Here is a 13245-nt window from a genome sequence, read left to right as displayed (position 1 = left end):
ATCTATGAGAAGCAAATTCGAGCACTGGCACTGTACAGAATTTCAACTTTGCTTGATTTATGATTGAACTCCACCTCATTCATACCTGTCTAGATTTACTTCATACGCTTTGAAGGAAAAAAAAAAAAAACAAGAGAAGAAACATGCTAACTGGAAGAACTTAGTACCCAATGTCAATAGAATGGTTGGTAGAGTCAATTGTAGTACACATATGTAATGCGACGCATTGTGCGAACCGTTGCAGCACGAGACGCCCACACGTGCTGAGCTCGATGGGCCTAAGTGGCCTGAAACTTGCACTGTCGTTCTTGTGGCATCGGCAAGATTACGTTTGCTCTCCTCAAATTCGGCCTGTCAGCAGCTTTTACTCAGGATCCTCAGAGTACTCAGGATACTCAGGATACTCAGCTTTTAGGCTGAGTATCCTGAGTATCCTGAGTATTCTCGCTGAGTGTCCACTCAGCGAGAATCGCAGCAGCACGAGTCGCCAACCCGATTCGGGCTGTAGGTCCTGATTAACCCGAGAACTGCTTTGTTGTTTTTCTATTGTGAGCTAACGTAAACCAAAATGGAATTGAACTGTTGAGCGATATTGGAATACGATGGCGCCACAGCACAACATGATGCTCACTTTGCTCTACTTGCATAGGGAACAGCGCCACGTTTGGGTTATCTCCTATCAAAAGCATCAAGTATGCTTTCAATGTCACTACACCACACGTTCTGTAAAACAGGTGAAGATGCTTGTCACAATAGGGTTGGCAGCGACAGCTCGGAATGCAGCGTGCAACGGCTGGCAAGTATATTTGCGGGTAAAGGAAGAGAAAACTAAAAGCACACCGGCATTTCCACGTGACACGGACGGGCGGGTCTTGCGGAAAAGCTGTAGTGGAGGGCACCTTGCATGTGCCTAGTGCACGAATGGAAAACGTATCACAAGAATGCTGTTTGGTGATGTACTAAATGTTGGTGCCGAAAGATGGTGTTTTGTGGGAACTTATGAACTGGTAAAAAAAATTAACCATTGCGCCACATTTTTTTGTTTTCAATGGCGAAAGTTGGCACAGGGAAATCGTACGAAATGGGATCGTATCAACAAAGTTTTACAGTAACTTTGCCCTTTACTTCCGCAGCAATAAATATAATGGATTCTTTTCTCTCAAAATGATATCCATAGGTGTTGCTGATAACAAAAAATTGTGGCAGAACCCATCTCATGAATGACTGTCGACAGTAATGTTTTTAGCATTGAATCAATATAGCGACACAGCCTACTGCCACCATCCAAACGAGTTATGTATTAGGTGTGTACTGCAGTGGGATTCTTCTTTCATGCTTGCCTAACACTAGGCACTATCTAGCACCGCTGAAGCAAAGCCTACACATGACCTCCAAAATGCATTATTTGCCAGTGTGTGCAAATGCTAGGATGATGATTTATACGGTTTTGGGATGCAAGGGCCAATAATGGCCCCCAAACAGTGGCATGGCAATGCGTCGCACAACAACTGGACTCCTCTATTGCGCTTCTATCTGGACACGTTAGGCCATCTAGTGGCACTGCCGAGAAGTCTGTGCATGGCCTCCGAGATGAAAATCATGGCACGCCGGTGCCTGCAAACACTGAGAATTGTTTTCTTGCTTGCCGCGCACCCAGTGACACGTCCAGTGACCCAAGTTGGTGAGAGGTTAATTAAAGAGTGGCACATACCCAGTGCATTCATGGCAAAGCTCGCTGTAGCGCTGGAGTGAAAGGTGTTCCTAGAAAGTGGCACATACCCAATGCATTTGATGCATCGAGTTGCTGTCCTTGAGGAACCCTTGTGAGGCGGGTTCAATTCCACTCAACATCAGTGAACTTTAGGGATCTTTTTCTTCTATGTAGAGCGGGAGCATTCCCAATGCCACATACCTAGTAAACCAATTTGGCGTCAAAGACGTTCATTGAAGACAACACTAGAGTGACCTAGAATTGAAGAGGGACACGAAACGAGCTTCCAAAAGTGAAGCCAAACGACCGTAACACCACTTAGGGCGCTGTGATCGGTAGCACATATGCCGCCGTGTCTCGGAGGTAGAATGTCTGCTTCACACGCAATAGACTGGGTTCGAATCTCAGCAAGAGACAATCTTTTTCTCTGTTTTGAAAATATTTCATGCGTTGATGCTTTTTATTCTTTATACTGCTGCTTAAGACTTGTTTCCGTTGCTATGCAATGCAACGAAAAGTCAAGCAGGAGTTGAAGGAATAATAACAAAATAACAATTTCTTGCAGTGAACGAACATTTCTGCAGCGCCACCTCACGAGAATCAACAAAACTATTCCAATCAAAAGCATGGCTTCCGAGAAGTGCACGCATACAAAGCCCCGCTGACGTCTGCTTGACAGGCTGCGCCGTGCACTGAAGGCTCATTCACACTAGGCCAACACGACACCGATTTTGGTCAGCCGACTGTTGGCGACATCAGTCTACCTGACAGAAAATGCTGAGACAACGGTTTAAAGGAAGGATAACATTGCTTCCAACAGTCGGCTGAGCAAAATCGTTGTCGTGAAGGCCTAGTGTGAATGAGCCTTGAGCACACGGCGGAGCCTGTCAAGCAGACGTTGGCGGGGCTTCGTATGCGTATGCTATTAATACCATGCTAGCTCTGAGTGTGTTTTTTTGCTGCGATATTTCTTTGAGTGTTTGTTTTATGGGTTACATTTCGTTTTATTAAAAGTTTGTGTGCGTTCTAAAACAAACGGCTTTATATATCCTCAATTGGGTTCTCGGAGGCTCCACGCTCCACCTCAGAGAACCATCTAAACTGTTAAGGAAAAAGAACCTGCATCACAGTGACCTATGTCGACATGAAAGAGGTTTGTTTCTCCCTATAGCTACATTGCCGCTGTACAGCAGAAAATCTACTGGAACATCAGCATGTATGTACACATTTTTATTTTTATTTATTTTTATTTTTTATTTAGCAATACTGTAAGCCTTCACAGGCTCATACAGGAGTGGGTCACAAGCAAAAGAAAAGACCTTGTGGGCCAAAAAAAGGAGAAAGTGATGAAATGCGGTAATTATTACAATGCAAATGATTAAGATACAAACAGAACGAACAGAACAAAGAAAACAGCGCAAGGCAAATAATACAGGCAAGGGGGAAGAGCTGCAAAAATGCAGACGTAGTGGTGAAACAATCGAAACATAGTTGCACAGCACAACGTTGTAGTAGAGCATTAAACAATTGCAAGCAGACCTACTCACAGAAAAGTGCACATATTTTGGTTTCAAATTATTCAATAGAGTCAGCATGGTCAATTTCTTCTGGCAAATGATTCCAGGCTTCAAGTGCAGTGGGAAAAAATGAATATTTAGACGTGTTACAGCGCGCAGAAAAATATCTTATGCACTTATCATGATTTGTTCTTTCCGAATGTTAGAAAGGTGGCCTGATGTACTTCGTTTTATCTATGTTTTATCTATGTTCACTCACATGCAAGCCTATAACACTACACTGAAGTGCTGTCAGTGTGGATTGTCGGCCTGCGAATCAGACAGCCATTTGTCCTGTGGACCCTGCCGTGATGGTCATTGCGCGAAGTGGGGATGTGGTGTTCAGCGGTTTTGTTAAATCCAAACTGTAATGCAAAAGTCTGTCCATGTTAGACTGTTGTAAGATCTGTTTGGTCGCTTGTGGAACCCTAAAATCCTGTTCGCGAAAACGTCCAAGCAGGCATCTTCAGTTTGGCATCGCATGCCCAAAGCCATTCAGCGTAAAGATCAAGTTCCAATCACGCTTTCTTGTGGAATGTGTATATCAGACCAGGAGGCTTTTTCGTTCCCGAAGCTGTGTGCCAATCCCCTTTAGGGTAACAAGCGCAGGTGGAATGCTTCACTGCATGGCACTGAGCTCTTTGCACTATCAGTATCCTTCACTGCATTACAAGACTGTGTTGCAGAAGCTTCCTACACCGAATCCGTCATTTTGGAGTGCAAGCAAGACCCTTGCAACACGAGCGAGCCATAGGTATCTTCAGACATGCACCTTGCTCATTCTTCCTCCATGGCAGAAGTACTCTTTCAGATTCAATGACTTGTCTCACAGCATCTGTCAAAAAGTGCCGTTTTGTAGGCCTGAATATTACTGATTACGCCAGAAGTTCGCAAGGTGCTATTAGAAAAAGTGCACTGCAAGGGCACAGCACGGCGCAGCGTTCGATATATCGTATGTGGTGGTGAATGGGAGTTCTATGTTATGTATAGTGCAGTGCTTTACTTTTACATTGAAATTCGAAGAAAGATGCTAGAACTGCTCGATACAGGCAATAATTCAACGCCATTCTAAGCCTGCATATCAGCTCTACAAGTATCCACACATGACATCACAGCACATCACCAATGACTTAACAAGAATTCCAGTGCCCACTTGATCATGTCGTTGCCTTGGTGTGAAAATGCAAACCCCTGTTATGGGATTGCTCAAGCCCAACAACTCTGATACTGGACCAATAAAGCTTGAGAACATTACAGCAGCTACACTAGCTTAGACTGTACTACAACAGTGGGTAATATGGTAGTTTTGTTGAGTTAGCAATTCAATAGTAGTTATTAAAATATACTGCTTCCACCACTTCCAACTAGGAAGAACAATTAAATCAAATGTGAAATCTACCAGTGTTCTGCTGAAAAATGTGCAGAAAGGACAAAAAATCTGACACATACTACTGTGCCCTGGTCTCAATTTTACATTCTTTTTTTGTTTGGTTAACATTCTAAATTATGAGTAACTTCAAGAAAGTTATTGCCACAGTCATGAAAACATGTTAGGCCAATCCACATATGAGGTGAGCCAAACCTTCAGTATGCTGGAATAGCTGTGAAGTGAAATGAACACATTGATTAAAAAAATTCTCATAAATAGTGGATTCAACTTCCCTCTAGGTAACATTCAAAGAAACTTCATGTTGAGGGAGCCAGAATCACATGGCAATTTAAAAATAACCTGCTCCCATAAAGAATTTGATCATTCAATATATGGACAAAAAAAAAAAAAAGCATGCCCTGACCTTTAGGGTTTCTTCTCTTTGTGACTGAGCATGTGGTTGTCAAGGATGTTTTGATGGGAGAAGGACGCACTGCACTGCATGCATAGAAAGTGACGCTCTCCTGTGTGGCTGCGCAGATGCTTCTTGAGGGAGAACCTGCGAGCGAATGCTTCTGGGCACAGGTGGCACTTGTAGGGGCGCTCACCCGTGTGTATGCGCAAATGCCGTCTCAGGGTGTTACTTTGAGCGAATGCGCTCGAGCAGAACTTGCACTTTAAGGGGCGTTCACCTGTGTGTGTGCGCACATGCCGCTTGAGGTTGCTATCGAGAGCAAATGCCTCCGGGCAGAGGTGACACTTGAAGGGGCGCTCGCCCGTGTGTGTGAGCAAATGCCGTTTACGGCTGCTACTGTGAGGGAATGCACTCGGGCAGAGGTGGCACTTGAAGGGGCGCTCGCCTGAGTGCGAGCGCAAATGTGTTTTCATGTTGGATTTATCCTGGGTCTTGTAAGTGCACAGCCGGCAGCAATGCAGCCTTCCGTGCACTGACACGAGCGAGTCGTACTGCTCCAGCGACTTTGACGGCAAGGAACCTGCAAAGGCAGAGAGAGCACAGGAAGGCTGTGTGAACAATCTGTCACACATTTGCTAGAACTAAAGAGCGACATCTGGTAACCAAAAGGGGCTGCCACACTCCCAAGCAAAATGAGTGATAACGTTGGCCTCCCAACCCATATATTACTGCCGTGGCAACAGTGCAAAGATGCGGCAAGCTTGTCTAAAGCAAGTTCTTCTCTCTATATATAAATTACTACCCTTGTCAGATAAAAACTTTCGCTGGGAATAAACAGAGGTCGGATTTGGCATGATATTGTGATTTTGGGCCAAAACAGTAAGCTTAGTTATACAAGTAACACTGCATTACACAGTCACCTATTAAATGAGCTATTGCATCTTTTTATTTTATAGAATTTATACAATGCAGCACAACAACAGCATCAACCGATATTTGAACACATGAAGCATATGAAATAAATTGCGACTATGAATTAAATAATTAGGAAAGAAAATGAAAAGCATATGAAAGTAAGGAAAAGAAAAAACACAGCCTTCGTAGAGGTTGGAATGGCATCGCACTTGCAGATGGGTAGAATACTGCCACATTTCTATGCATTGAAGTACTCCTTTATTGCACTTGAAACTTCTTTAGCAATTGTATCTTCTTCAATAGGTGAAAGTAAAATGTCACAACAGAGTGCTGAGGACAACTTATCCACTGCCACTTTAATTATTCTTACTGCCACTGTAATTACGACACATACGCATGCAAACTAATGAAGAGATTTTTGAAAATACGCACAATTCTGTCCCATGTTCGCTGCTAATACATCACAGTATATTCTTTCTTTACCCTGATGCTTACATAACAGTCACTGCAATGAAGCTTGATTTCAGAAGAATGATAGGCTAGCAAGCAAATTTGCATTACACTTGGTCTAGACAAGAGAAAAGCATATGTAGCAACAGGTCAACAGTCATATCACAGTCACAATCGATCACATATCAAACTGCTGTGCCACGTAATACAATAACGAAGTGGATGCTTTTCAAGAAGAATCTGGTGAGCTGGTTTCCTGGCAAAGTCAGAAAAGCACAACTTTTGGTCACGCTTCGTAGGAGCCATGGACACATCTGTAAATGCAGAAAGGTAACTGTAAAAGCTTGCACAAACACAAACACACCCACAAGAACTTTTTTCCATTTGTATAACACATTTATGTTGGGCAACGGTGCTACACAATTTATGATTCCATATATCAATTATCAAGAATTATTCATTGACTCATGAAAAGCGTACTTCGCAACACTGGAATATATATTTTTCAACATAAGAGAATCGCTGTGTTGAGCACAAACTTCTATCCACCCAGAGTCTTGATCACCCAAACATCAAGAGTCCCAATACTACTGGAAATGTTCATTCAGCAGATAAAAAATTTGATTGGCAAGCACTGGTGGATGTGCATCTTCAGTCACTGAAGACAATATCAATATTTCACTCCTTAAGGGACAAATGGTCAACATTTATATTTAAGCACTTATATTGATGATGCATTGCATTCTTTTCTAAAAATAAACTTCAGCACTACCACTCGCAATTCTTGTTAGCATGCACAAGCCTCCTCCATAAAACTTTATATTTTCATGTCTTTATGAAATGTATCCTCTTATAGATGTGAGATTACTTTTTCAGCCCAACATGCGCTAATCGTTGGATGGTAAATTTAGCAAGTTTGCTAAAAAACAAACCCAAATACAGTGTAGACCGCTTATAACGTAAGTCGCCGGAGTCGCAAATATCTGCACTATAGGCGGCACCGCACTATAACCCAAACAACGATTTTAAAGCCCTGCACGAACGCCTAGTTCTCACCTAGTTGCTTCATCAGTTGCTACTTGGATGGTACTTATTGAATGCGGTACCAATGGTACACAAAGACACCTGTTGTATGGATGTCAAAGCACACCTACTTGTAACCACCTACACCTACAGATTCACTAAAATGCACCAAAATACAATACAGTCAGTGTACGCAGCTTCAAATTTGTACAATAGAGACTGGAATGAAGAATATAATGGATGCTAGAAACACACTACAAGGACCATGCATTCAAGGCATCCTCAAAGAACAATGGTATCTGAAAAATGTTCGCTAAAATACTATAAACAAAAGTGGCTTCTCATATAGCAAAAAAAAGGAGAGTAATTAAAGGTATGCTGTGCAGTAACACAGTAATGACATGTAATGAATACCTGTCATGTGCACAGTAAAAACAATTGCACTTCAATGAACCAAGTTCAGAATCGTGACATAATATACAATGTAAGAAGGTACTGTACTAGAAGCAAGGTGACATGTAGTCCTTCCTTCCATCCAGAAACGTACAAATATTGTGCAGTAGCTGCAACTCCTTGGGTTGACAGCACCAATTTCTCTGAACGCAACAGTACTCACGATAATAAGTGCCTAACCATGCATTACCAACTTGTCAGCACAATCATATAACATACCCATAATGTTAATAATCATGCAACAATAACCTTAATGTTAAAGGCCACTTAGGACAGATGCCATATCAGAGTATATCTACTCTGAATCACCCTGACTTTACTTTGCTTCCACATAATATTCCCAAGTTCATCTACTATTTTAAGTACCACATTGTAAGCTAATAAAAAAAAATGCCCTTCATAGTATAACTACTGCAAGTGAAAAGAACACACGTACTTCAGTGTTTCCTGCACACGTGTTACATTGGGCAAATTAGTATTCGGTGTAGTCGCCACAATTTCGGCAACACGGAATTCCCACTTGTTCTGCTAAATAAGCACGAGAACAGACAGCGCGCTAATGTTTAAATGAGCAAAGCATCTGTACATCACTCTATTTGTTGCTTGCGATTCACTAGTAAAAGAATTCTCTTCCAAGATGTAGCTGCAAAATTTACCCTTTTGGACCACTATGGCTACAGACTTTGAGCTGGCAAAGAAAGGATGATTAAACAGAAGATCCTTACGCAAAGTGGTAAGATATAACACTATGCAGGACACTCTGTGTGTTTGTTACGTGTATTGCACCAGGACTGAAGGGACAGCGATATAGAAGACACAATCAGCGTCCACATTCACAATGCAAGCCTGACTACGCCCATTAAATGTTGAGAAAACGTACACGGTACACACATTTCTCAGTTTTTGGTCCAATGAGGCTCTAGAATGACAACACAAATCTACATGGCTTCTCAGGAGAAACACCTCATTAGTATTACACCTACAAAACTTTACATTCATTCCACACTGGAGAAAAGACAGGATGTCACAAGAGCAAACAACAACAAATAGATATTAATAAGAAGAAAAATATCAAGTCAAATGGGAATAGAAAATGAAATGCCGAAAGCGTACTTTGTCCCTATCATGTGCAATAATTACAAACTGCCACAAATGACAAACTTGCCTAACTTACTACACATTCAACATTTACTTGAATCTGTGCCAACATACTTGTGTTTAGAAGTGTCCCAATATCAAGCTCGAGGGATGACACACTTAAGAATGTGGTTCAAGGAGCCAAGATTGCCCACTGATCAGACTCATCGACATTATCTCTCAACAACAAACAATCCAACTGCTACAATGTTGGCCACACTGAAAGAGCGGACTGTGGCAATGGCCATGGCTGCAACAGTAGAGGCTCCTGGCCTGCGCGCATTGGCAAGAATGCCTGTGGGAGCATGCTGCCAGGCCGGAGGTGCCTTGCTAGCTGTTTCAACTTCGGCTGTGGCTCGCATGTGGTTTTGGGAGTCGCCCTCACTAAAGCATACACGCAGCTGTGGTAGCTTGGTGAGCAGGCACTTGCAGCCTTTGCAGTCGCTGGATATCTCGGATAGAGTTTTGAAGTTGACAAACTGCTGGCTGCATGCACAAAGAGTCCATTTGTTAATGTTTTACACATGTCAAAATCTTAAAGGCCCAGAACCACCTCTGACATTTCTTTACACATTAAAAATAAACACATGCACTGTTACACAATGCGTGACAATTATCTCTGCCAGATGAGTGAATGAGTATGTGGTTTTTAACGGCACAAGGGCCAGTTACGGCCAAAGAGCGCCATGACACATGGTAATGAATGGTCTATTATGTATGAAATGATTAAATGAGTGGGAAATACTAGATGTACCGTGGCTGTATAAAGGCCTAAACCAATTCGCTGTATAGTGCATAAAATATATGATTATTCAAATTCATGAGAATGGCTAATGATGCGTGCTATAAACATAAAATTTCCATTAGGAAGAGATGACGTAACGAAATGTATACAAGAGCACTAGTGCCTCAAGAGTGTGCTTGAAGTCAAGGACTGAGAGGCAGCCTGCAGCCTGCAAAGTGAGGCTGTTCTACAGATAACCGGACTGCTGGCTGAAGGGGAATTTGCTCACTATACGTGGGACAAAAGTACTTTTTGCGCTGGGCTTCTAGTTCCGGGCACTGGACAAGAACATGGAGGACCGTAAGAATGTTGTCACACCCATCACATGTGGGAGGATCACTTCCGGTAAGGAGGTAGGAGTGCGTTCCATAGTTATGTCCTATCCTTAAGCTGCAAAGAAGCTCTTGTGTCTTGCTGTTTTCTCGGTTATCCATGTCCCTATTCTTGGTTTGATCACATGAACCTTATTTGAAACATCAGGATCCCACTGCCTTTGCCAATATTTCCTCAACTCATGGTGCAAGAAAAGCTTCAGGTCAGTTGGGGGCGGGGGGGTGGGGGGGTTGCTGTTTGTTTCTGTATATCCAAAAACTACTGACGTGGCACTTTCATCTGCAGCTACATTGCCTTTTAAACCTCTATGGCCTGGTAGCCAGCCAGTATGATCAATTGGTTGTCCATGTAAGCTGAGCATAACAAGCCATACAGTTCATTACAAACCGAATTCTTGTGTTTTTGTAGACTCATTTGAGCTTTAGCGACACTCCATGAGTCTGTGAACATGATTGCATTTGACACTCAATGAGTCTGTGAACATGATTGCTTTTGTACTAATATTCATTTGCTTTATGTGTTCAACTGCCAAGACGATTGTGTATGCTTCCGCTGTGAAAATACTTGTATGTGGATTTAGTGCACCAGACATTGAAAAAGACAGTCCCAGGGCTGCGTAAGTGACACCAGTAAACAATTTGGATGCGTCCGTATAAAATTCAGCACAGGAATACTTCTCCCGAAGTTCCAGAAAATGCGAATCTAAATGTTCCTCACATGCCCATTTTGATGTTTCTATGAAAGAGATGTCATATTTGATGGTCTGCCGTTCCCAAGGCAGTACAAGCCTAGTAGAGCCATTAGAAGGGGGATGCCTGTTTCTTCTGACAGTGCTTGCAATCGGTAGGACAGAGGCGGCCTAGTGGCTGGGCGGTTAAGGAACAGCCTAGCCGTGGACAAGTCGTGCATAATTGAATGACATGGATGATCTACAGCTGATTTTACCTTCAAGGAGTAGAAAAAGCTTAAACATGTCAGTATGGAGCCATTCGTTTGATTCAACGTAAAGGCTTTGCACAGCACTAGTCCTGAAGGCACTGGTAGAAAGGTGGATGCCCAAGTGGTGGATAGGATCTAACATTTTCAAAGCACTAGGCGCAGCAGATAGACTATGGCTCCGTAGTCATGACATGATAGACTTTTGTACAAGCTTATAACGCATCTCCTGTCGCCTCCCCAGGATGTGCATAACAAGAGCTTCAGTAGATTCAAAGTCTTGAGGGACTTTGCTTTAGATACTTCAAGTGCAGGACAAAAGTTTACTTGCCGTCTAAAAGGATCCCTAAAAATTTGTGGTCACGGCTTAGAGATAATCATTCTTTTCGGAAAATGGAGTATTGCCTGAGGAAGTTACTTCTTGTTGGTTTTACGTGTGTCTCCTGAACACACAGCGCCTTTGGATTGTATTTGAGTAGAAGTTCTTTAATGTCATCGAGGTTGTGCATAAAGCCTCTCATGTTCCAGTGTGATATTTGTGCATCCATATTAAGTTTTTGTGCTGTGTGTCAAGAGGATTCAAGTTGGCTTATGGAGCCTCTCCAGGCCCTGTAATCCGTGGTGTGTTTGTCTTGGAGCGGTCACGAGCATCACACCGCTCTCGAGGTGCTGGCTGCGCCATCTGGTTTGGAGATGCGTTTGAGCGGGGTGGTTTCTGGCTAGGCCTTGCCTCGAAAAGCAGGGCCTTCGAGAGCACCAACCCAAAGGTCGATGGGCCCTCCTTCAGAGGTGGCGCAGTAGCGCTGGCTGCTGTCGCCTGGGAGGTTGGTGGACCCAGCGCGTTGTTGAGAACTTTTGGAATGGTGAAAGGGTTCTGACTGTCTTTTCGGGGCATTGACTATGTATGATGTGGTAGCATGGGAATAATTGGACAAAAAGTTGTTGAGTTTCTTCGGTGCACCTTCTTTTCGAAAGAGGGTGATCAGGCAGTAGGGGAAAGGTACTTAAAGCCATATATACTTTATTTGATTTCGGCAACTACGCCAGCTGCCCACCACTGAACCCAACAAGGGGACGCTATGAGATCCGAAGCAGATGCAGACGCAAGCTGTGAGTAGCTACTATAACCTAATATAAAATACCCTAGGCTAGATAGACTACACCAGCTTAACCCTTGCTGCATGGGAAGTCGGAAGTAAGAGGAACAGAGGAGGATACAGGAAAGAGTGGAAGTCAGAGAAAAAGACGAAGATCGGCGAACAGGATAGGAAAAGGCAACTACTGATTCTCCCTGGGTGAGTCAGTTCGGACGTGCCGACCATGCGAAGCAGAGGCCGAAGGGGTGTGTTACCTCCACCGAGGAGCCATAAAGGTCCAAGCACTCAGCACTGGCTCAACCCCCAGGATCCCCTTTTCCCCGAACATAGCTAAGCCACACAAAGTTAGGCGTGGGAGGGTCCAACCCCCCTGTGCTCGGGTCCGTGGTGTCGCAACACACCAAACGCCTGCTGACGCAGACGCCCCTGCGGGGATCTTTGCCGAATGCTGTGATACGATATGCCCTGGGGATGTCCCAAATTAAAAAAAAACACCATGCTTCTCTCCTGGCTTTTCCAGTGCCTCCTTCGCATTTCGTGATGTCACCAGGGTGCTCCAGGTAATATCACCACATCACGCTGTCAATTGGCAGACCTATGACAACCTAAGTTTTCTGGTTCATATGCTGGCGAGCCTTGTTGCAGTTGATGTAGTTGCATGCCTGCTCCTCCTGATTGCGTTGCGCGTTTTGGTTTGTGATCCACAGTGCCACGTCACTCGAATTTCAAGTACACATTTAATAAAGTCAAAATACACCAAAATAAACACAGTATGTAAGTTCCTCTCGACACCGACGCAATGCCCCCGCTTTTATTTTTCTCGTAGGCGCCAATGACATATACCCTCAAAATGGTAATGGAACGTCTCTGCGAAACATGGCAGTACGGTTTGTGTTGTGGGTCTGATGGTGCGGCGGTGGGAGGCAAGCTTTCATTGCGCATTTACTTGCTCTTTCTTTCTTTTTATGTGATGGACCCATTACTAACGTATTGTAAACAAGACAGTGGTCACAGGGCAGTGGTTGCATATCATTCACAACTCGGGTACAATTGCGGCATAGCTTCA

At 43.5% G+C, this 13245-nt stretch overlaps 1 pseudogene; it reads right to left on the bottom strand.

Moving 5' to 3' along the window:
* LOC125941145 (zinc finger protein Xfin-like) overlaps positions 1-13245 on the bottom strand; it is a 181175-nt pseudogene that overhangs the window by 152715 nt on the left and 15215 nt on the right.

This window comes from Dermacentor silvarum, chromosome 10 (assembly GCF_013339745.2).
Source record: "Dermacentor silvarum isolate Dsil-2018 chromosome 10, BIME_Dsil_1.4, whole genome shotgun sequence".
NCBI lineage: Eukaryota > Metazoa > Arthropoda > Arachnida > Ixodida > Ixodidae > Dermacentor > Dermacentor silvarum.
This window is presented reverse-complemented; position numbering and strand designations above follow the sequence as displayed.